Source organism: Psammomys obesus, unplaced genomic scaffold (genome assembly GCF_907164565.1).
Source record: "Psammomys obesus unplaced genomic scaffold, mPsaObe1.curated_primary_1811, whole genome shotgun sequence".
In the NCBI taxonomy this organism is placed as follows: Eukaryota; Metazoa; Chordata; class Mammalia; order Rodentia; family Muridae; genus Psammomys; species Psammomys obesus.
Window position 1 is genome coordinate 10,985,828 of NW_026592732.1, and position 26,000 is coordinate 11,011,827.

The 26,000-nt window shown below is 44.6% G+C and overlaps 1 protein-coding gene across 2 annotated transcripts in view; it reads right to left on the reverse strand.

The window, feature by feature from the left end:
• Amotl1 (angiomotin like 1) overlaps positions 1–10,380 on the reverse strand; it is a 118,448-nt gene extending 108,068 nt beyond the window's left edge. For both annotated transcript variants that reach the window (XM_055615489.1, XM_055615488.1), the window contains exon 1: positions 10,280–10,380. The gene's annotated coding sequence lies outside the window, so the exon portion shown is untranslated. The remainder of the gene's footprint in view (positions 1–10,279) is intronic.
• Between the last annotated feature and the right edge of the window lie 15,620 nt (positions 10,381–26,000).

A 26,000-nucleotide genomic window follows, 5' to 3' on the forward strand; every position in this document is an offset into this window, starting at 1 on the left:
AAGAAAGAGGCTACAGTGTGGGAATTAGCTCCCTTTACAACTCATTTTTCAAATACCTACGCTCCAAGTTTCGATGCCAGGGCGAAAATGTCCTAGCTGAATTGAACCACGGTTGAATGGTGGATACTCTCCTCTTTGGGCAATCTCAAGGGGTTATTCTGATGAGTTCCAACATCTAAACTTGGAAGATCCTTTTCCATCTAGCTCAGAATTACCCAAATATAGAAGAATAAACACTTGGACTCTTGATATTAAAAAGAATATAATTCAGTAACACTTAAACTTTGGAAAAAAAAAACCCACAAGAACATATATTGTGTGAAAATGTTTTTTTGCATGAATAAAAGACTGAATCTTCTTCTATCTGAAATGCTTGATGTCTGAGCATTGGGGTAATTATTCCGTGCTGCTTACTTGTTTCTGAGAATCCTTCCAAAATCATAGAACCGGGAAATTTCAATAACTTGAAAAACATTACTCCAAACTAGCATATCCAAATGGGTAGGGTATTTTCAAAGCTGCAGTAGAATTTACTGATGATAATATTTTAAGTATGCCAGTAAATAATTCATACCACCACTCTCTAAGGAGAGAGTGGTAACAGGCCTATTTTTAGGAAGCCTAATGAAGTTAAAAGTTGTACAGTCCTCTGCTGAACTCAGACTTTTTGTCTCTAAAGCTAGTTCTAAAGGTCCAACTTGGGACCCTCTAACACTGGACCTTCCCATGCAGATGTGTTTCTGGTCCTCTTGCTTTTCAGAACTTTGTATGTCCCTCCAATACAGTCCTCTTGCACTGGAGGACCACTCCTCCCACAGATGACAATTATCATGTTGAGGTCACTCCTCAGGACAAAGCTTTATTTTCTGTACCCTTGCCTTCTCACAGGAAGCGCCAGGATGTGGCTGGCTCAGGTAACACTGGGTGAGTAGAAACAAGTATACTATACTCCCAAGCTGAGAAACTAACTCCCCACATAACACAGCTAAACCGGAAATCGTTTAAAACAACTCAAAAAAAAAAAAAAAAAGCCTCTGACATCAAAACCCATCATCCTGGCAGTTCAATGTCCAGATACAAACCGATGAACAAAGAAAAGAAAAAAAGCCACTGGAGACATGAAGAGACCGGAGTTCTCATCATGTCTTCTTAACATATTGACCCAGCATGAAAATCTTCCCCAAACTCAAGTTTCTCCAGTGCGAAAGAGGGCTCACAAAGCCTCCTCTTCCTTCCTGAACACAGTTTTGGGGAAAACAGACATCAGCAAGAGAATACAGAAAACAACACACGACTACACAGCAGTTCATCTTAGTACATCTGCTTATAATGGTCGCTCTACTCAGCTTTGAATGTCAATTTGGCTGCTCAAGCTGTGAGGTGGCAAGCCAGTGGGAGGCAGGGTAACATGGCAGTTAACAGCAAGGACTTTAGAGATGGCGCTGAAGCTCAGTTCCAGTAGTGGCAGTAGTCTTGGATAAGTTAACCTGATTTGAGGCCAAAGTTTTCCATTTCTAACATGAGATCACAGCAAATGCTTGTCAGATCACTTGTAGGCGTCAAATGAAAAACGTCTGAAATGTACCCTAGAAATCCTGACCACACTTAAAAAAATACAAAAAACTATCAAACCACTGATGGCAGCCATTGTTCTTGGTTGTCATTGGTAACACTTAACATAGACACAATTCTTGAGGAGTATCTTGGTCCTTTTTGTTCTGCCTGGGGTCGGAATGAACTGGCTTTGAAGGCTGTCATTTCTCTCCATGGAAGGGCTGATGGCTAGAATACATTTCTCTGGAAGAAGATCAGTGGAAAAACTGGGTAAGAGTGTAGCTGTCCCATGTGCCAGAAGCGAAGCAAGCCAGAAAGGAGCAACAGAGGTGAAGGAGTGCCGCAAGGGCTTGCTGGGGAAGAGCCACACGCAGCGCCAACTGGACGTGGGGTGCTAGGAAACCACGGCGGAGGATTAACTGTGTGGAGAAGGCACCGGGATGAAGGCTGGGAGGCCAAAAGCCAGAGGAGATAAAGTGCCACAGATCTGATTACAAACCAGGGTTAGAGTGTCAGCAGGTCTTACAGCCTGAGGCTGCGGTTCATCTTCAAAGACATTTGAGTTGGAAGGGAAAAAAAAGTTACCATCCAAAACAGCACTATGGGGTTCTTAAATAATTCTGAATTCTCTAATCACTGCGTGCTTTAGTGAGATTAACTGAACATAACAGAATGTCACAAACTGAATGGTGTAAACCACAGCCAGCCACCTACGTCTAGCAATTCTGGAGGGTGAGGAATTCCAGAGCAAGGTGCCAACTGATTGATTATATGCCACAAAAAAAAAAAAAAAAAAAAAAAAGGCTCTTTCCCATTCACTCCTTATGAGCCTCTGTCTCGCTTCCTCTTCTTGCCAGGCTCCTCACTGCATGAGCATCCCATTTCATGACCTCCCATAAATCTACTTACTCTCCAAGGTCCCACTTCTAAGTACCACCACCTGGAGGGCTAGAACTTTGCCCTTTGAATTTGAATTTGCAGGAAAACAAGCATTCAACCCATGAGTAATTTTAAAAAGTAATACAGGTGAAATATTTTTGTTTTTCTTTTGCCATTTCCACGTGTGTATGTGGTGTGTGTGTGTGTTCGCATGTGTGTGGGTGCTCGTGCCTTTGTGTGTACCTGCACACAAAGGTCAATGGTTGTCAGGAAAACAGGGTCCCTCCACCAGAGCCAGAGCTTGCAAATATGGCTCGCCTCTCTAGCCAGCTTGCTCTGAGGAGACTCTATATCCGCTGTCACAGGCTGGAATTACCAGCAGGCCATTCGCACTCATCATGTATATGTGTTCTGGAGCTGCAAACTCTGGTCCTCACACGTGCCCAACCAGCACTCTAACCACTAAACAATCTCCCTAGCCCCCCAATTTTACTAATATAATTTATTTAATCTATATATTTAGTTTTATATGCAATTAATGTAAGACATTATTAATGTTAATGTCAGGTTGTTTATCACACAAGATTGTACATTCTCACATCACAATGTTCACAACCCAACATACATTTTCACATCAGATTGAATTGTGTTTCAAGGGCTGAACAGCGACAGAAAACCAATATTCAACATCAAAGTGAGCACCAGCTCCCTGTTTTTTCCAGCTGAAGAGATCTTTGCAAAGTCTAGATTCTTGCAGCCAGAATTGGGCTTTGGAAAAGTATGAGATGCAGGGACACCCCACCTTCCTGCCAGGCTTCCCCCAACATCACACTCCAGCATAGTCTGTCCTCCAGGTCATGCACTGGAGGCTGATTCATTGTACAGCTCTGACAGGCAATTCACGGCACATGTTCTGTCTGTTCTCCATGCTAAGTAAACACACCTCGCAGCTCACTTTCTCCTTTCAGGTACGTGGTGGCTTTCTCATCCTGTTTCTGCTGCTGTTCACCACCTTCCCTCTGGCCTTGCCAGCCACAGGGACAGACACCTTTACAAACAAGTGGATCCATACCTATAGTTACCTGCTGTGGAAAAATCTCACTCAACGGGAGGCAGACCATTGGGAGATAGGCCAAACAGATGTGTCAAGAATACAGAGACAGGATCAGCCAGAATGGAAAAACGTATCAGGAGAGTTGTACAGAGTGGAGCAGAGAGGGAAATGGCCACCCACACTGGGTTTCTAGGCCCTGCTTGGGTTTCTTCAGGCAGGAGTATTAGGTGGGCAGTAAGCTGGACAAGACACGTCTTCACCCTCCTTCCCGGACCAGGCTTCCAGCCATAGCATTGGTACAAAGTGCTCCCCAGAAAAAAGACCTTTGAAAACTTTCTTTGTGAGGCTCTCAAAATAATGAATTCCTACCTTCTGATGCCAGTTGCAATGTGGGAACAAACCACTGCTGATTTTTGGTGTGATTTCTCAGGGTCGTGGCTAGGAAAGGTTCTTTATATCTTCTTATGTGGATGGAGCTGAGCACCTCCACCTTGGTGAAAAGGGGCCTGCCCCAGAACTGGGGATCTGCACGCAATGTCCGCACAGGTTTGCCCCACTTCTCCCCTTGTGCTCATTTGAGTTGAGTTTCATGTCAACACAGCAGAGCAGTGAGCACTCACTCTGGACCAAATAATGACATGCCGAGAACACCTCACCAGGGTGGCCGTCTGGGGACCCTTGGATGCCTCTCATCCTTTGCAACAGAAGTTCTCATCTTCTGTTGTGCATTATAACTCTCTAGGGGACTTTTAAAATATGTAAATGTACTGAGTCTGGAGCGGAGTATGGAACTTCCGGGGGTGGTCCCCGGGCTTCCGTGTCTCCTCACAGCTCCCCAGGTTTTTCTGATATGCTTGTTTGTTGGCTTTAAAGAACACGTAAGTAGTGAGTGTGATCCAAGGGAGAATTCTCACTGTCAGTGACATCCCAACAGCATCTCCCCAGATGTAACTGGGGGATGGTATTGTTTTCTGTTTTCATTCTGACAAATGTCTTTGCACATGCAAATGTATATGTGGATGAGTGCATAACATTGATAATGCCACTCACCATATCTCATAGCTGGAATAAACCACTTGTCAAACAAGCAAACAACAACAGAGCAGCAGCAAAACATTGATGTAATGCCAGGCATGGCGTCATATGCTTTTAATCCTAGCACTTGGGAGGCAGAAGCAGAGGCAAACAGATCTCTGTAAGTTCAAAGCCAGCCTGGTCTACATAATGAGACCCTGACTCAAAAAAAAAAAAAAAAAAAAAAAGATGTAGCTGATTTGGTGTATGCAAAACAATAACATTTTAAATCAGTGAGGGTAAAGACTAGATTGACAAACCTGCCTCAGAGAACGCAATTACAGAGCAGGTGAGCTCTTTTTAGGTGTGTATATGCCGTCTTCTAAGTAAAATAATGGGAATATTTGGATAGTCTAAATATAAGTTATACTGAAGAACTACACAGCTATTAAAGCAAATTAGCATTGTTAGACTCTGTAAGAACTGACTGAAAATCATGCTGATTTGTAAATTATAAAGCAGTTTATAAATAGAGTCCAATTATAAAGGAAAGTCACACACATACTTAAACTCACATAAAGGAAGGACTAGCAGAAACTGTAGACTTTGATTGGAGACGCTTGCAGGGAAAAAAGTGAAATTTCACACTAGGTTGTTTGTTTGTTTGTTGAGACTTTCATTATGTACCCAAGGCAGGCCTCACTCTCAGCCATCTTCCCATCTCAGCCTTACAAGTGCTAGGATTACAGGCATGCGCCACCATCCCCTGCCCAGCTTATTTTTGACAAAGTGCAAAACTGACTCGATGAAGCCTGTTTCAAAAATGGCGCTAGGGCATTTTGACAAATTTACACCCTCCCTCCACATTAATTTTGATTTAACTTGACACTTTATAAAAATCAGTGCAAAGTAAATCAAAGATGTAAATGCAATATATAAAGCTACAAATCTTTTAGAAAAAAATAATGGTAGAATCTTCAAGAATTTTGGTTTAGTAAAAAATAAAATTTACAATAAGAGCACAATGCATGAAAGGAAAATTTAGGAGGCTAGGATGTGACATGTTTGAGAGGTACATGATAAAAATGAAAACATTAATAAATTCAACTTTATGAAAATTAAATACTTATTCTACAAAAGATTACAGAATTGGGGAAATGTTTTCAAACATATGATAAAGGGCTTTATCTAGACTATATATATATATATATATATAATATAACAAAAATTTTACTGAATATATATATTCAGTATATATATAATATATATATTATATATATAATAATTCAGTATATATATTATATATATAATATATATTATATATATATATATATATTCAGTAAAATTTTTGTCAGTTGTTAAATAGGCAAACTATACAAGTACACCTGTCATTAAAAGTACATACTGACAGCAAATAACCACATTAAAATCCATTAGGCAAGCAGAGATTAAAAATCACAGTAGTCGATCATGACCTGCTTATCATAATGAGTAAAATAAGAAACAATGATATGCTAAATGCTGTCAAAGATATAGATAAATTTAATTATACATGGCTAGTGGCAATATATATTGTGCCCCCCTTCTCTTGAAAACTAGTCCGGCAGCTTCCTTTAAACTTAAAATCAACTTCCCATAGGAGTCTGATACACCATCCTCGGCATTTCTCACAAAGAAGGGTACATTTCCCTTCATGCAGAAACTTGTATGTAATGCCAATGGCAGCTTTTGATTTGTGTGTGAAGCGTCCCCCACAGGCTCATGCATTTGAACGTGTGGTTCCCAGCTGATGGAGCTATTTTAGCAGGTTGTGGGACCGTTAGGAGGGAGGTTTCTCACTGGAGGAAGTGGGTCACCATGGGAAAGCTTTGGCCTTTGATAGCCCCAGCCACTACCTGTCACTTCTCTGCCCTGACGGCAGCAATGTCCGCAGCTGCTTGCAGCCTGTCCCACTCCTCCCCTGCAGAGATGGACTGCACCCTTCAACAGTAATCCAAATTGCCCCGTGTTCCACATTTGGTCACACCAATGAGGAAAGCAATTCATGCACTTGTAATGAACAGAAGACAGAAACAACTTGAATGTACTCCAAGGGGCAGGATGGCCGATAACTGCCAACTGTGGTGCATCCATGCTGTACAGTGGCACTCCCTAACGAGAGCGAATTAACAGTGATGTGTTCAAAAATCTGGTGGTCCTCAAGGTTACATTTCAAGCGGGCAAACCCAACACACATACATTCCTTCGTAGCACACTTACCAAAAAGTATGATGAGCTTCAAGAGATTAGAAACAGGAGAAGGTGGTAGGAACATGTCTGCAGTTATGTCATAGCTTTGTACCTTATTGAGGTGGGAGTTACATGAAGCTCATGAGATAAAATGTCATAGAATTGCACACACACACACACACACACACACACACACACACACACTGGAGTGCAAGCAGCTGGAGAAATCTAAATGACTGTGGCTGGTACCAGCATCAGTGACCTAGTTCTGATACAGCACTGCAATTATGCAGAATGTTAAATTTGAGTGAGGGTTGGTGAAGTGGACCACAGACTCATATATCTATAAATATTTCATAACAAAATATGTAATATATATATATATATATATATATGAGCAGACATTCTTTAACGGTCAGAATGTCTGCAGCATGCGTGGTCTAGAGCTCTTAAAAGACTAGACCAGCAATGAGCCTAAAGAACCAGATGGTAAGAGGAAAAATCTCGGCTTGCAGATAGATATTCACAAGGCAAGTATTCGGTAGGCTGTAATAGTAATTGAAGCCTCATCTTGGGCACCTTTGCTATGATTCAGTAAAGCCCTGGGTTTGCCAGAGATACTATGACTTTGGAGTGGTGTCAGCTCTCCTATTAACAGCATCCCAACCAGACTTGTTTTCAGTCCTTCTCTTTTCTTATGTTTTCTAGGGGTGCCCGTTATTTTCTGCTGGGATGTCCCCTAACTTCAGGTTTTCTTCGTTGTACCTAATTACCCTAAAAACTGTATATGAAGATGAGATAGGGCCAACAGGACAGGCAACGCAGAGCTTCTGTAGTCGCTGCAAATAGGCTTGGGGAGGTAGGAGCGGAAGCAGACCCTGTGAGGTGAGTGTACATGCGACAGGGGGTTTTCCGGGTGATTTTGTGACAAGGACAAGACTCGTTAGCAAGTTTTAGGAAGTTTATGAAGTTTCTCGAACTTCTTTTGTCAAACAAGAATTGACTTGTTGACTCAGTGAAGTTTCCCTACAAAAATGAACACAAATAATGACCTTGGGTTTTTTAACCAAAATATCATGGGATAGAGTCGTCTGTCCTTTAACCAGCTCAGGGGCTCTACCCAGGCTCGTGTCTGAGTAAAGGAGGCTTTACTCCACTCAAGTTACCTAATGCTTCGTAAATCCACCCCCAAGTTTGGATAATACAAATTAGTATCTCCCACGGTTGTGTGGGAAACTGGGCTGAGCAGGGCAGTTCTCAGTCCCATTGTGTGAATTCCCCACATAGCTGCCCTCTGACAATGGGAAGGCTCCTGTTCCTACCTAGCTAGATGACTGAATAGTCCCAGGGTGGCCTCAGCTTCTTAAACAAAGTCTCTCCATACTTGTGGTAAATGTGTGCTTTCACACCCCATGGTGGTCCGAAAACAGTGGCCCTCGTGGACCAGCTCATAGGAGCTGATCTATCACCAGCGCTAGAGATGACACTTCATTAGCTTGAAATGGCCACCCAGGGAGTGTTGGCACCATGAAAACTGGCTAACTCAAAATTTAAGTCAGTTGTTCATTTCCCCGGAGTCCATTTAGCAGCCTGTGACTTTCCATGGTGGCTGGCTTCCCCCTGAGTGAGGGGTGAACAAATACAGACAGAAGCTGCAAACCTTAGCTCTGGCTGTCCCTGTATATCACTTTCTTCTTTAGTGATGGCCAAGCAGCAACCCAAGGCTAGCTTAGGTTCAAACGAGAAAAATTTCCATCAGTCTTCCATGGAAAAAGGAGCAAAGAACCCACTCAGAGCAGACATCCAGATGTTTGATCAACGGATGAATGAGTGAGCTTGTGGCTAAAGCACTAACATGGATGTCCTTCAGCCCTCTGAAAGCAGGAGGCCTTCTGGAGGCTGTAACTTCAGTATCGGAGAATCCTATATGCTCTCTATATTTCTAAGGACTCTGAACAGAAAAGTGCTAGATATGAACCTTTCCCTCTGTCTTCAGGCACACAGACACCAGCTCACTCAAGTCCCCTCCTAGGTGCCCAGTGGCTACTGAATCCGGTGCAGTTTCTGGTTGCTTGCTGTCTCAGTGTTCTGTGCTCTTTATCAGGCCTTGAAAAAGTGTTCCTCGAACATGCAGGTTAATTATACACATACACACGCACACACACACTTACAAGCTATGTTTCAGTGAGAGATTACAAACTTACAGAGAAAAGGAAAAGAAAACAAGAGTTCTTAACTTCCTTGTGTTGGGTCTTCTACAAATGTTCTCACTTCGGGTATCCCAGTGAGCTAGGCCTTATTCCGATCCTGAAATCCGGAAAATGAGTCAAAAGAAGGCCACATGGCCAAGAAGTACACCAACTAGGATAGACCTAGTGGCACAGTCCTGCAACCCTAGCTGCTTGGGAAGTTGACACAGTAGGATCCTATCTGGGCTACAGTAACTTTGAATCCCATTTGAGCAACTTAAAGATACTCTTTCTCAAAATAAAAAGTAATGCCAGCACTGGGAGGCAGAGGCTCTCTGTGAGTTTGAGGTCAGTCTGGGATGCATAGTAGCCACCAGGGCAGACAGGGCTACAGAGCAAAGTCTTGTTTGAAAAAAATAAAATAATAATTTTTAAAAACTGGTCTTGGTGTCCTTCAAGATTGTACGGAGTACTTGTGAGAGGGAGGTAAAGGCCTGCACTGTCAGTACTACCTTGACAGTGGCTCAGCTTTTGTTTTTTTTGTTGTTGTTGTTGTTGTTTTGCTTTGTTGTTGTTGTTTTTTCAGATCCCATTCGTTATCTCCATGATAATCAAAGCGCCTTTATCAAAACTTCCAAAGGTCATAGGATCTCTATGAGCCAATCAGTCACAATGCAACTCAGGGACAGTGGGACAGGGACAGTCCCCTGATGTTTGGAATTACAGGGTCTGCGCACGCGCGCGCGCACACACACACACACACACACACACACACACACACACACGGCACATGCCCATTTCCTTAGACGAACTTGCACAGACACGCACTAGGACGTGCTTGCTGACTTCTGCCACAAAGGCATCGGCACAGCCGTTGTTTATGTGAGGTACCTGCATGTCAGGGCAGGGATCCTGGGCCCCTTTGTCTCCTGCTACATGCCTAAGAAAGAAGGAAAGCATCCAAGCCAACTAAAGAGCAGACGGAGGCTTGCCACACAGCTGCTGTCCTTCTGTACCCCAACTCTGCAAGGGTTGACGCAAACACAAAACCAGAGGCCAAAAGGGCAAAGGAACTATGGAGGATGCCAGCCCAACACAGGTCACTCCTAGCTACCTCATCAATGAAAGCACAACTAGGGAACGAGGCACAAAACCAAGCTCACAGCTCCCTGTCCACCCCTGAGGCTCAGACCTGAATCACCCCACTAGAGTCTGCTACCCTTCAGGTGAAGACAAAGGACCCCTCCCCCATCCAAGCCATCATCTGCTGACCTCACTCCACTATCTCCAGGGCTGCCCTCCAAAGTCCCCTGAACCCAATGTCCTACGGTGGGAACTTACTAAATGAAAATGTGCTTACCTGAGAGAAGGTTCTGGTGCCCAGCCGTGGGGGACAAAAAACAAAAACAAAAACAAAACAAAACACTAAGTTCTAACAGTGACAGGGACTCACAAATAAGTCAGCTAGTTTTAAAAGGAGAAAGGTGACTTCATCCTTGGTGCTGTGGAGTTTAAAAAGAGCAGCGAGTGCTCCCTGACTGAGCCAGCTCTGCCTCATCCGTGATGACTCCATCCAGAGCCACAGTCATTGCCCAGGCATGCTCAGCGCTCACAAGGTGGAGCGCTGGAATCCCACAGCTCTGTTGTTTTGGAGCCTCTCAAGGTCCTGGAGCACCAATCAGTGGCCTTGGCTGGCTGGCACGAGGGGAGGAAAGCCAGGCACTTACTTTCTTGATCCCGGTCATTATCTCCCAAGAATCCAACTCTAAAAATCCAGCACTCTAGGGAAAGAAAACAGGAAGTTAGCCATCACAGGCAATTCGGTACGGGGGGGGGGGGGGGGGGGGGGGGGGGCGGGGCATGTATTCATTTAAGTAAAGAGGCCTGTCTGGTGAAGGCAGCTAGGTTTCATTGTCTCACCCCACTGAGTGTGGGGTCATTTGTCATACTGAGAAATCAATCCTAAACATGTCCGCATTTTTTTCTACCAGAAAGACTGGGAAAGGACATTTACACGAGGACTTTTCATTTTTGCATGTTAAACAGAGGGTGCAGCGATCACGTTTCTGCCATGGGAGTCGGGTCATGTTGGGTCAGTTACTCAGTGGTCCAGGAACCACCTTTCGATGCCAACCCCTAGTTCTAGCTGGGGTGCTGACTGGTGATGGCTGCGTCCCCCTCTTGGAAGTGGAACAGAGGGTTGAGTTGAGCAGCTGACTGCCCTGTGCCCATCCTTCTCTGTCATGGGAATTTAAGGAGAATCTAGGTCACTGGACATGTATTCGATTTCTTGCTGAGCTATTTTGAGCGTCTGCGATCTCTCTGTGCCAAGCTTCAGTGCAGAAAAATAAAAATAAATAAAACAAGAAAATATTCCTATCTAATCAAATACTGTATTCGAAACTAACAGTAGAAGAGGGAGTTTGAACTCCGAGAAATTAAAAAAAAAAAAAAAGTCAGCAAGGACTGTAGGAAGGGACTCAGAAGGCTTCTGGTCAGAGTGCAGATAATGATCCAAAGAGAAAAGGTGTGGAGTTTTAACAATAATAAGATCCGCAAGGGCAGGAGCCATTTTATTCCCTTCATCATAGTAGCCTCAAAGTCTAGTCTAGAGAGGGGCACACAACAAGTGTCTAACAGAGGATGCACAGTGCCAGCCTGGTCCTTCCCCTGTCTCCAGAATAGACTCGCTGAGAATGTTTAAAGTCACCATCTTGTTAGTAAGGCCGGTAGAAAGGATGGAAGCTGGTTTTGTGGGGTGCAGGAGACCTTGGTCCTTAGGGTTGCCTCAGCTTTCAGGTTCCCTATGAAAGTCACAGTGGACTAAAGGGGGTCAGTTTCCACACCCAGGAGCCTCTCTTCAGACCTCATCTTCTTTGATCTCAGCTAGACCCTCACGTACCTTCCCCAGGTACCAGGACACCCTCATGAGGGTAGACAACCTACCAGTGGCCTTTGCTGTCAACATTCTATTAAAATTTCCTAACACAGAGGAAAGGTGAGCTGACCTTACAGTGAGCACGAGACTTGCCCTCAGTTGGCTCAGTGAGCAATCCTGTCTTTGTTTTGGCCATCTGAGGTTTCTAAATGTGTTCTCAAACATTTCCCTTTGATATTTATGAGGGAAATCATTTTTAAATTTAACTTTCCATTTATTTCCTGATAATGCATAAAAATATAAAGTATACTTCAGGATACTAATCTCAATCCCTGCAACTTTGATAAATTTGTGTGAAGAATGTCTGACTATGCAATCACATTTTCTGACGTTTATTTGTGCCTTTCTGAACTGCAAGTCTTCTATCGATTTGTTCTTCTTATTTGATGGCCTAGTCCTCCTACCCACTGTTGAATAAACATGGTGATTGTTCTTGCTTTGCTCCCAATTTTAAGGAAAGAGCACTCGATATTTCACAAGCATGATGTGGGCTGAAGGTCTTTTGTAAGTAATTTGCCAAATTAGGGCAGCTGCCTTCTACTTCAGGCTTGCTACAAATTTTTTATTACAAATGGGCACTGACCTTCACGGAATCTGTAAAATCACTATTTGATTTTCCACCCCTAATCTATGAGATTAACCAAACTAGTGTTTAAATATAAAAGCTCTCAATTCTAATATTGATACTTTTTACTTTTCTTCTCTTTTTGACTGATCATCCAAGGATATACCTATTTTATTACTATTTTAAAGTTCTAACTTTTAGGCTGGTTATAATCTCAGCAGTAAAGAAACTGAGGCTGGAAAATTCTTGAATTCTGGAAATGCAGAGAGCTTGAGCTATACTGCAAGACATAATCTCAAATAAACAAACAAAACCTAGCTTTTGCCTTTAGTAATTTTGTAAAATATATTTTCTTCCATCTGCTTATTTTAGATTCATATTGGCTGACTTCCTTCCTTTTCAAGGTTCTTAAGTCTTTGGTTTCACAGTCTTTCAATATATTGCATTTTGTAGCTAAAGATGGCCCCTAACCCATGCTTTTTCAAAATGTTATATTTTGCTCTTTCAATTCAAAATGATTCTGAGTCTACTTGTTTCTTCTCATTACAATGAATTATTTAAAGACAGATTATTTAAGTTATGATTTTTTTTTTCCTAAGATCTCATTGATTTCTAGTGTAACCCCACACGGTCAGAGGACCTGCTCTGCACAATGTTGACCCTTGTAACCGTTCTGCTGCAAGATCGTGTGTACTTGCACAGAGCATGTATTCTACTGAGGGTCATCCCTGCTTTACCGTTCACTGCCTGTGTGACCCTGGCAGAGTGGCTGCACACCTCCGACTTCCAATTGGTTAACAATAAAGGAGACAAAGGAGATCAGTGATGGCAAACTGGACCTAACACAATGGGTCCCCAGCAAGTACCTCAACACTGCCTCCCTGCCTACCTCCTCCCCAGTAGGCAGGCCTGGCTCGGTTCTAAAGCTCTCTCCTTGACCCTGCCCACGTCAGCCTGGATTAGTGGACCTGCTTCCTGGACCCAGCATTCTGGTTCCAGTTTCTGAACTTGATCCGGCTCTTCTTTCAGGGCCAATTTTCCATCACCTGTTTCTACCACTCAGCGTAGAGGCTTCAGGTACTGCTCCAGTGGCTGGCTCTCAGCTGGAGTTGCTCTAGCAGAATCTCAGCCCGGCAGGGAATCCAGCTAATTTTAGAATGTCCTGGACTCACATCTGATGTGAAACAAGGCCAGGCAGTCCTACTTGCTCCCTCAGGATCTCCTCAGGGCTGCAGTTTGGGAAGCGGCTCAGCCTATGAATCTAGTTCATGCTAAGAACATGAGACAAATGTAGCTGGTTGCCTCAAAAATCTATTTGAATATGCTAAAGTTTTTACTGACCTGGGATGGGTTGTTTCCTTCCCTGGGATAGAACAATCAAGTATGAGTAGGTAGGACAGAGGAACAGAAGCCAAAGGAAAGTCCGGTGTGAGGAAAGCTAGAAAAGGTTATTGAAGGCTTTGTGTTTAGTGGGTGTAGAAGTCATGTGACAGAGTGTTCTCTGAGAAGTGGTACCGGAGCTCCTGCTCCCAGACCAGGTGCCACACGAGCAGGTGTCTGAGGATGACTTCATGCTCAAGTGTGGATTGAGAGACCCTAGAATGGGAGGAAGAGCTGCTGAGTGCTCCATGAGCATCGAGTACTATGGAGCAATCAGAAACAGTGCTTCCCAGGGGTTAGGAAGCACGAAGAAGAAAGTCCTGGGCTGGAGTTATGGTTTAGTCAGTAAAGGGGCTGCCTCAGAGTCATGAGGATCTGAGCTCAGATTCCTAGCTCCCACATAAAACCAAGGGGTGATGGTGTGTACCTGTAGCCCAGCACAGGGAGGGGAAAGAAGAGAGGGACTAGGAGGCAAGCAGAGCCTAGGGTCTCCCTGGCTAGCCAGGCTGTAAATTCTGGTTTTCAGTGAGAGGCAGAAGAAAACAACATGAAGAATGGTAGAGGAGCATAGCCAATGCCAATCGATATACAAGGCATGTGTGCATCCATGCATAAAGCGCACATACACACAAAGCACATGTACATACAAACATACACATCCATGCCACACACAACAGACATAGTACACATATACCACACATATACACAAACATATGTACATATATACCACACATATACACAAACACACATCCCATATCCACACCACAGGTACAGACATATACACAAACATACACATATATACCACAATACACACATATACACAAACACACACATATATACCACATATACATATATACAAACACACACATGCACAAAACACACATACACATAAGTATTCAAACTCACATACCATATACATATTTACACAAATACACATGTATGTGCCACACATACACGTGTACACACACACATATACCACACACATATACACAAACATACACATTCACAAAACACACACACATTTACCACACTTGTACACTTAAATACAAACACATACATACACAAAACACACACATGTAAACACACATATACCACACATACACATATGTATACAAACACATATGTGTACAACCCACACACCACATATTTATACAAACACACAATATTTAATACATACACACATGCCCAACAGGTCTACACATACAGCATGCATGCAAAAACACATGCACATGGATGCATCACATATGTGCACATACATACAAACACATAATGCACAAAACACACACATATTTACCACACATATACCCAAATACACACATATATGGTACATATACATACACACACAATAGTGTTTGGAGAAGAACACTATCACAGTATGTTGTTTACATGTATGGGATTTTCCAAAGTAGAAAGAAAAAGAAAAAGATGAATGAATATTTGTTCAGAGATGCAGAAGAAAGACCAAGAGGAAGAATGTACCAAGGACAGGCTCCAGAGAGCCCCGCTGAGTTCCCTGCACGGCACTTGGAGTTGTGGAGCTTTTGATCCATGTTTTCTCGTGTTTGAATTAAATATTTCTCAACAACTTGTTAAGTGTCTGTTATGTGTATCAGATGCTCGGATACTATAGTAAGCGATACAGATGGGTTTCTTACCTATGTGTGTCTAACAAGCTGGTAAGGAAGACAGACCAGAAGGAACAGGTGGGCGGTGCTGAGTGCTGTGAAGGACTGAAGCAGGGTAGGATGGTAGGACAGCTTCTGTGAACCAGAACCATTGAACAGAGCATCAGATGGGAGAAAGCACAAGCTCCCCAAATACTCCAGGCAGAGGGAGCAGCCAGTGAGCCAGACCTGAGCAGAAGGAAAGAAGCCAAGGTGGATAGAGGGCAGAGGACAAGGACAGGGTCTGAGATAGGAGAGAAAGGCTAGGTTGGCAAGGCCTGGAGGAGTTCTGAGTGTTAGGACTAGGCAGGACCTACTCTTATGGAGGAGAAATGACTAAGGAGTAGGTACTGCTCATGAGATCCTTGATTTGTAGCCCAAGTGTTAGTGGCATTGTTCTGAAACTTTTGCAAAAGAATGCTTTCTGGATGTGCACTGAGTCCAGAGGCAAAGGGCTTTCCAAGCACATCTTGGGTTCAAACTCCAGTACTGCTCCCTGTCCCCCAGAATAAAGCCTCCTAAGTCTGATGTAGGTCGGAACTTGGAGTCTACTTCTATAAAAGGCACTGCCTCTGTGAATGGATCAGGCTGGACTGTCATTTCTTGAGTGGACTCCCGTTAAAGGGCTTATCAATTAGTTTTCTGATTACCTTGGGTAAGATTAAGGAGTGTTCTGGGAATCTAGCCCCACCCCCCACCTTTTCTCAGTCAAATGGCAGTGTTTACTCCATTGTTTAATGAAACAATCCCTTCTTTTCAGTGTCTCCATAGGATAATCTCACATTATCTTTTCCTGTTAGGCATCCCTCACCAAAGATGAGCTTTAGAATTGGCTTGTGAGAGACCTGATCACTTGCAATAAGATTATAATGAGATGTTGGGATCTGCTTTCAACTGAGGTGCTTAACATATACCATTACATTCCTGAGGTCAGAGGCCAGGTAGCATGCTCAGCCTTCCTTGAGTCTGTGTGACCCCAACACCTCTCTTCTTTACACTTCTGTGTGTTCTAGTCTCTGATCCCAGCACATGGCCCTAACTGGGGAACTTACCCGAAAATCCACTGCCACCAGGCCTCCAGGTACGAGAGAGACAAAGGCTGTGCTAGAAAACCGTATTCTAGAGCCTAAACTTCATACCTCTGAATGGGGCCTTATTTACAGATGGGTTCATTATTACAGTGAGGTCACAAGAGAGGGTCCAAATATGATTTGGTTAGTGTTCCAGTAAAAGTGGCAAATTTGGAACCACACACCCCGGAAAACAGCATGTGACTATAAAGACAGAAATCAGAGTGGCATTCTACTGCCAAGGAATGACAAAGATTGCCAGCAAATCCCAGGAAGCCGAGAGACAGAGAAGGTCCCTCCTATGGGAGGACACTCTGCCCTCCGACTTCCAGCCCCAGAACGATGATGCAGGAGATCTCTACAGTTGAGGCCACCGCGTTTGTATTACCTTACTACAAAAGCCCTAGGAAGGGGGTTGTGCTGCAGAGTCTTAGGTCTACTTGCCACAAGCTAAAGTTATCTGAGAGGAGGGGACCTCAATTAGGAAAATGTCTCCATAAGATCCATCTCTAGGCAAGCCTGGAGGGCATTTTATTCTTTACTGGTTTATGGGAGAAGGCCAGCCCATAGGGGGTGGGGCTGTCCCTGGACTAGTGGTCCTGGATTCTATAAGAAAGCAGACTGAGCAAGCCATGGGGAGCAAGCCATAAACAGCAGTATTCCATGGCCTCAGTATCAGCTGCTGACTCCATGTTCCTGCCATGTTTAAGTTCCTGTCCCGACTTCCTTTGATGGAAAAATGTGGAAGTGTAAGCTGAATAAGCCCCTTTCTCACCCACTTGCTTTTGGTCATGGTGTTTCATCATAGCAATGGAAATTCTAAGACAGTGCTTTAAGATCTCTACAGGGGACATTAAAGCTGTGGTTGAAACATACCATGTCCCCCAAAGGTCATGCTGGAAGCTCCACCGTCCAGAACAGGAATGAGGACTTTCAAGCGAAAGGGCTTTGCTCTTGCAATGGGTTAGTACTGTCATTTCAAGAATGGGTTCACTTTCATAGATAATCTTGGTTATCAACTTGACACATCCGGAAAGAGGGATCCTTAGCCGAGAAATTGCCTCCATCAGGTTGCCTTGTGGGCATGCCTGTGGGGCATTTTCTTAATTGCTAACTGATGGAGGAGGGCCCAACTTACAGGGTGTGCCACACCTTCGAAAACTAAGGGGAGCAAGACTGTAAGAAGTATTCCTCCTTGGTGGCTGGAGAGATGGCTCTGAGGTTAAGAGCACTGGCTGTTCTTCCAAAGATCCTGAGGTCAATTCCCAGAAACCACATGGTGGCTCACAACCATCTATAGTGGGAGCTGGTGCTCTCCTCTGGCCTGCTGGCTCAGATGCAGACAGAATACTGTATAAATAAATAATTTTAAAAAAGTGTTCCTCCAAGGCATCTGCTTCAGTTCCTTCCTTTAGGTTCCTGCCTGAGCTTCCATCAATGATGGTCTGTACAGTATAAACTGAAGTGAATCCTTTCCTCCCCAACCTGCTTTCGACCAGTGTTTTATCACAGTAAAAGAAACCTAAGTAGGATTGTTTCTGGTAAAGGGTGAGTTCAGTGCCCCTCTCTCTTCTTTCCTCCCTTCCCTTTCCCTCTTCATTCTGTGGCTATGTCCCCTTCAGTGAGATCAATGGCAAGTGAGCATGTTCAGCCTTCTTTGAGTTTGTTTGAGCCCAACACCCCTTATCCTTAAGCTTCCCAACACGGAACCAACAAGAGGGGCCTAGTGAGAGCTATCCACCACTGAAGCCATGAGACTGTCCTTGCATCCAGAGAGACCCTTTTGATTTTAATCACTCAATGAAAATAGGCAGAACAGGAAAAAAAAATGAAATGACTTAACGTGGATTTTCATCCCCTTTTAGCTGTGAGGTAATACTCGCTTTGTAAGGGCGGTCATGCTAACCTGCTAAGGTTCTCTGCTCAGCATGAGGCGGTGAGGTAATTAGAAGATGCTCCACGTGTAGAACTACATTGACATGGAGAGAGCCTTTGAAAGCTAGCATGCAAGATGAAAATTACAAGACACTCAAATTGCACAGAAAAGCTTTTGCTGGGGTGTTAGTTTCTAAACCAAAACGAATTCTTCGGTGAGTCTGCGAGCAGCTTCTAACTGTACAGAAATGAAAGAAGAGAAGACCGCCAGCATTTAGGAGCTGACAAGTGTCGTCCTGCTTACTCCCAGTCACTTTCAGTGTCCCTTGCACAGACGCTGCCTAAAGGGACAACAAGCCCACATCCCCCAGTACACACTCAGTCAGAAGCATGGCTGCATTCAACTTTGGGTAAGTGGTTGTCCTTTTTAGTTCTGAACATACACAGTGGGACTTGCTGCAGACTCTGCCTTTATGAAAGAAGTCTGGGTTCTATTTGCATGCAGTTATTTGAGAGTTTTGGTTTGTTGAGGCTATGATTCTGATAGTTGAGCTGGCCTTGAACTCTTAGAAGGCTACTTTTGAATGCCTTCACCTACCAAGTCCTGAGATTACAGATGTGAGCTGCCGTGCCTAGTTTCCTCTGTTCGTTTGTTTCTTGTTTTGATAAAGGTTTTGATATGTAGCTCCGGAATTTGCTATGTAGATCAGGTCGACCTCAAAGTTATGATGATTCCCCAGTCTCTGCCTCTAGAGTTTTGGATTACAGATATGAGCCACTGTGCATGGCTAAGGTAAATTTTTATCATGTTAAAAAAAATCTAGAAATTCTCTTTAAATGAAAACCTGGCTTTGATTTCACTGCATCACACTAATTTACAACAGAGCCAACCTCCCACTGAAGACCAAACAACAAAAGAAAAGGTGGTTTTGAAACCAGCTGAGTGGTAGAGCATTGCCGTGGAAGCCAGGATTGAAGAAAAGAGTCTGAATGAAGAAGACACTTACTGTACCCTACAATGCTTTGCCCCTCCGGTGATTTGCCAGCTCATAAACAGCACGGGAGAGAGCCCAAGCCACCAAGCAGAAAGCAAGCTGTTGCTAAGTAGAGGTTTGGGCCTTAGTGAAGAAGGTCATGACTGCCCAGGGAGTCAGCAACTGAGAGATGAAAAGGATAGCACAGGAGGAGAGTGTGGTGTTGTGAAACACTTTTCCTCTTTTTTTTTTTTAAATTATTTTTATTTTATGTGCATTGGTATTTTGCCTACGTGAGGATGTGTTGGATCCCTGGAACTGGCATTACAGACAGTTGTGAGCTGCCATGTGAGTGCTGGGAATTGAACTCTGGTCATCTGGAAGAGCAGCCGGTGGTCTTACCTGCTGAGCCATTCTCCAGCTGTGATACTTTTTCCTCTCAATGCCTTTAACTAGACATAAGTGGCATGGGGTCTCACTAGTAAGCAGGACAGAAAGCATCAGGAAAGGGCTGGGGACTTAGAACTCCCCTGAGGCCACCATATCTAGCAGTATTGAACCTGGGCATTGGGTTTCTATTGCCACATAAAGAGCCTTACCTTAGAAGCAGACCCAGAGCTACAGAGATGGAATAACATGAATGGCCATCCCTTCCATGCTCTGTCTTGGAGAAGGCGTAGTCTGTGAAGATAGAGTTAGCCAGTGTTGTCATCAGACCTCCCGATCCCCATAAATCAATCTTATTTTTCCAAAAAGCAAGTGGGGCCAGAAGCAGATAGTAGCATCGACAGAACACAGTGGCTTGAATTCACGTTGAGAAGTCTGTAAAGTGCTTCCTGGAACGCACCAAGGGGCAAGTAGAGAGACGCACCCGTAAAGGACCTCTGTTGACAAAGATAAGGTGATTCCACACTGTGCTGATTTTCTCAAGGCCCGGGGCCTGGCAAGAAGCCCACATTCTCTGTGTAACAATCATGGCTGAGAAAGAGCCCGTAGGAGCAGATCAACAGTCACATAGCAGGAAGCAGACAGCAAACAGGCAATGTCTCCCATGAGAGCTCAAGCCGCCCCTCATCCCGCAGCCCTCTGTCCAACGAGGCTCCTCCTTCTAAAGATTCCACAATTTTAACCGCCCAAACTAACACCACCTACTGGGGGCTTGGCATCCAAGCCCAGGAGCCTGTGGGATGGCTCACATTCAAACCACAACATGAGCCATGCCCCAACTGTAGCAGGGTGCTTGAAACCATACATTTAAGAGACTGCTGGCTGGAGCAACATTCTTCCTTCAGTTTTAGAAATGAATGTGGTTGTCTTATAGGGCGAGACCAATGGCAGGGTGTACACACCTTTGATGAATAAACTGATCTACGGGAAAGCTAATATTGTGTATTAAAGTGGTTGAAACTGGTGAAGAGCCCCCTGACAAAGAAAAGATATGAAAGACATTTGAGAATTATTTGTGAATATTGAGTTCTGCTCAGCTAATGGTGAGGAAGAGAGAGGGAGAAGTCCAGACTGACTCATAGGTCTCTGGTTTAGGCAACTGGACTAATTTTTTTATGACAAATAATTACAGTGTTGACCCTTGTCTGTCTGCCTTCCAGAGTGTAGGCTTCTTAGCTGAAGCAATTCAGAACCACAGGAATTTACTGAATGCTTGGTACATGCCAGGCACGTTCAGCCTCTCACTGAGGTGAGCACTCTTTGTTTTAACCTTCAGATCCCACAGCTAGAAAATGGATGAGTTACAGCTTGAGTCCAAGTATGTTTCTTATTCTAGAACAGAACATCTTTTTAAAGCTAACTTTTGGCTAGATTACAGAAAAAAGTAACCATCTCATACATACGTGTCATTATATTTTATTCTTATTCACACTGTGTCCCCTCCAACCAAGGCTGCTCCAATGTCCATGGAGCTTTTATCACATATATTCCACTAATATCACATATATTCCACTAATCTCTCTCAGTTCCCCATCTCGCTTCCTTTAGACCTCTTCCTTAGGACTGGAAAAATGGCTCAGTGGTTAATCGCTTGCCCTACAAGGGTGAGAACCTTTCCCCAGAACCCACACAAATGCCACATAGGGTGGTAGCCTGTCTATAATCCCAGCCCCAGAAGGTAGAAATATGTGATCACAGAGCAAGCTGGTTAGTGACACCAGACACGTCAGTGAGCTCTGGCTTACTTGAGAGTCTCTGCCCCAATGAACTGGAAGAAAAGCAATGGAAGACAATTTCCCATCTCTGGCTTGGGCCTTCACGTACATATACATATAGAAATGTCAACCTAGGTTTAGATCTGGAAATCCTGTGAATGGCTCTAGAAGACTGTGCTTGGCTTTGAACTTAAAGCTTTGAACTGCTTCTCAAGCCTACCCAGGCTGGATGGCTCAGAAGGATGACAAGAGGAGGGATAACCTTTGTATCCAAATCTTGTTATCCTGAGGGCCTTCTGCCCTGGATTGACACAGCTTGCTCCAACAGCTAAAATAGGCCTGGTTTTGCCATTAGAACCCTGGACACAGGAAGTGTCTCAGCCTCTCCCATCTGTTCTGGTTCTGCTGGGCTGAGAACCATCAGTTCTTCCTATCAATCAGAGCTTTTTCTGAGCAGTGGACTTCCAATAAGAATAAGCAGGAGAGCAGGTGTTCATGAGGCTAAGGCGACCCACCCAGGGCCCAGGAGCTCTGGTTGGATATTTCTGCTTGCTGGTACCACAAGCAGGCAGGGAACTAGTTACAGCGCCGTGCCCCTTACCTTCTTCTCAATCCAAAGAGAGCTGGTCACGCACTGTATCACATGCTCCCTTCCCTCTTCCCAGCCCTAAACTGAGAGTCAGGGATATTTTAATCAGCTCATTCCCTTGTCCCTTGAGGATTATTTTCTTCAAATTGTCTCCAGACAGCATCTGGATTTGTTCCCTGGTCTTCTGGCCCAAACCAGCCAAAGAACACATTATGAAAACAGTAGCCAGCAGAATCTTAATTTACAATTGCAAAATTCGGGGATGGTCTCTTTCTCCTCCACTGCAACCTTGGGGTGTGGCCATTTTACAACAGAGAAGATGGACAGGGCTGAAAGGTGGAATTGGTCAGGGGCTGTGCTGAGGCCACTGCTGATGTCTGTGGAGTCCTTCAGACCCCCATGCCCATGAAGACAGGGTGAGCTGATTCAAGCAAGGGCCAGAATGGGAGGGGGATGATTCTCAGAGGCATAGATGGGAGGGATCTGGGGCTGAGAGCTGAGCAGGAAAGGGGATTTCTCAGAAAGGAAGACTTTCAAAGCCTCTCCCTCCCTTTGGTACTAAGAGCTCATGTTAAGAGCCACAGAGAGCCTGCCCGAATCTGTTTGCACATGCCTGCCCTGGTCTTCTGAGGACAGAAGGGCTGGGTGCTGTGCCCACAGCTGCTGGGACAGGTCCAGGCCCTACCCGGTTATCCTGGAAGAGGGGTGTCAATCATCCTCCAATACCATGCTGGCAAGCTCTCTTCAAAACCACCCCCACAGAGAACCCTGGAATGGGTGCCTCCCTGTTTGTCTGGCTCTCAGGAGCTCTGCCCATCAAATTTGAATAGAGTCCAAGGCAGATGGGCAAAGCAAAGCTCTTTCTTCTTACAAGAGAGCGATAGTGCCTCCCCAACCCTCGTGTGTGTGTGTGTGTGTGTGTGTGTGTGTGTGTGTGTGTGTATAAGGTGTATTTATTCTTTTGAGAGATGCCTGGTCCTGTCTTCTGGCTCTTATGGGTCTGCATCTCTGCCAAAGCTGGCTGTCATCATGGGTTTAAGCCCCATGCCTCTGGGCTTGTCTGTGTTCCCAGCATCCCAGAAAATGAAAAAGAAAGCAGAAGGAACGGAAACATCAGGAGGGTTAGAACACAGAACACCCCACCAGTCGCATCACCTCAGTTTAGAAGGGACAGCAACGTCATAAGAGGGGCAGAGATCTGGCACTGACCCCAGTCCTGTGATCAGGAACCAGTATTTCCACATTTTTTAGCTTGGGTTCAGAAGTTACAGATGGAGACGTTCATACCTGCCCACCTGACTCATGGGGCTGATGCAAAGACGGCAGATGAAGCAAGGTGAAGAGCCTCCCTGTGCCTCTCTCTGCATCAGCCCCACAGCCTCTCAGCTGGGACTCCCACATCAGAGTTTCTCATCGGGAGAGCCGAAGTCCCACCCTTCTGTGACTTGGCCTTGGGAAAGGGAGAAAGGAAGCCATGGGTTGGGGTCTTGAGCTCAGGCCTCATGGCAGCAGCTCCTGGAGGAAAGACTGTTTGTTGAGCTTTGTGGGAACTGAATCCTGGCTTCCCTGAGGTCCTGCCTGCACCCTCTGTGTCAGATGCCTGGCTGGGGAGGAAAATTCTTAAATCTCTCTCTGTCTCTCTCTCTCTCTCTCTCTGTCTCTCTCTCTCCTCCCTCCCTCCCTTCCCCCCTCACTGTACATGTGTGTGTTTATATGAGCACCTATGTGTGCATGTACATGAGGGTCAGAGGTCAACTTCCTAAAGTTCTCACCAGGTGTCCAGCAAACCCCTCCCCACGGTGCTAGGATTACAGCCCTACTTTGCTGTGCTCAGCTTTTTATGAGTTCTGAGATCCAAACGGAGGCTCTCATTCTTCCTCAGCCAATACTTTAATCAGGGAGCCATCTCCCTATGGAGGAAAATTTCCTCTGGCAGATATGGAAGGAAGTTGGGATTATTTTAAAGAATGGGCCACTTCAGAAAGGATCAGTGTGAAGTGACCGGAACATCAGGACATAGCAAAGAACCACAGTCTGGGACTAAAGCAGGAAGTACAGAATTTCACTCACTCATTCACTCGCTCACTCCCTCCCTCCTTACTCACTCACTCTTCACTCACTGATTCACTCACTCTTCACTCACTAACTCACTCATTCACTTTGTTGGCTCTTTCAGACAAGTGGAAACTGGATCCATCAGCTGCAAACTGGTAGGTGGGGCTGCAGTTGCTCATAGAATGGGAATAAGGGTAGGGATGGGGTTGCTAAAAGCCAATGTATAGGACCTGTCTGAGGCATCCACTCAAAGTCAGAGTTTTCACTCAATGTGAGGTGGGATTAGGTTTAGGTTTCACAAGCCTGCGCTGGCTGTGGTATGGAAGATAAACAACAGTAGGGCTTTTAGCAAGGAGCACGAGCCCTTAGAGAGCAGAGAGGCAGCTGAACTGAGAGGAAGCTGACGTCATGGATGGGCTGCTCCATTGATGAATTCATAGCTGAATGAGCTATTCGGAAGTGAAGCCTAGTAAGAGAAAGTGGAGTCCTGGGGACACTTTCTTTCCTTCTCTCTGTTTCGTAGTAGTCACAGGATGAGGAGCTTAGATGTCCTTGTCCTCCTGTTACCACGATGTCTTACCTCAGGCCCGTGGCAATGGGCCTGACCATGCACAGAAACTTCTGAAAGCAAACTACCTTCTTGGTCAAAATAAATTCTTCTTCCTTCTAAGTTGATTTTCTCAGGTATTTGGTTGCATCAGTGGGAGTTGACAGACATCCCACACAAGACTCCATCTGGAGCCAGAACAAGGGCAGCCAGCCAGGTGGGCAAGGGGAAAACATGTTCCTTCATTGAAGGGTTAAACTGAGTTTTCCTATCTTCTCTTTTAATTGCCCTTCCTAGACCCTCCTCTGCCTTCTAAACAGAAGTGCTTTTTCTCATCTGCAGGTAGGGCCTTGATAGAGGGCAGGGATCTTCAGAAAGCAAGACTTTTTAAAGAAATACTTAATTCTATGTAACTAAACTTGAAACGAACTTAAATATATTTATCACACATGAAATATATCACACATAAATATATTTATCACACACTTAAATATATGTATCACACATGAACTTAATATATTTCTCATACACAGTGAGAAATAGGTCCCATTATCTATAATTTATTGTTTGACTGTATTTTACAATTTTTATTTAGACTTATATAATACATCCTGACCACAGCCTCCCCTTCCTGCACTCCTTCCAACCCTCCACCTTCTCCCTCTCCCAGATCTATGGCTCCTCAGTATCCCTTCAGAAAAGAGCAGTTCTCCCCATGATCTCAACCAAACACAGTATAACAAGATATAATAAGAGTAAACACAAACCATATCAAGGCTGGATGAGGCAACCCAGGAGGAGGAAAAGGGTCCCAAGAGCAGGCAAAAGATTCAGAGACACCCCACTCTTACTTTTAGGAGGCCCACAAACAACAGCAACAACAAGCTAAACGACCGCAGTAGATATGCAGAGAACCTAGCGTAGACCCATGCAGGCTCCAGCTGCTGCTTCAGTCTCTGTAAGCCCCTATGAGCCTTGCTTAGCTGATTCAGTGGGCGATGTTCTGGTGTTATGTTATCTGGTGTTACCCTCTGGCTCCTGTAGTTCTTCCTCTCCCTCTTCTGTGGGATTCCCTGAGTTCTGTCTAATGTTTGGGTGCGGGTCTCTGTATCTGCTCTCATCAGCTGCTGTAAGAAGACTCTGATGACAACTAGGCTAGACACCGATCTATGAGTATAGCAGAATATTGTTAGGCATTTTGTTGGTGGGTGTGTATGTGTGTGTGTGTGTGTGTGTGTGTGTGTGTGTGTGTGTGTGTGTGT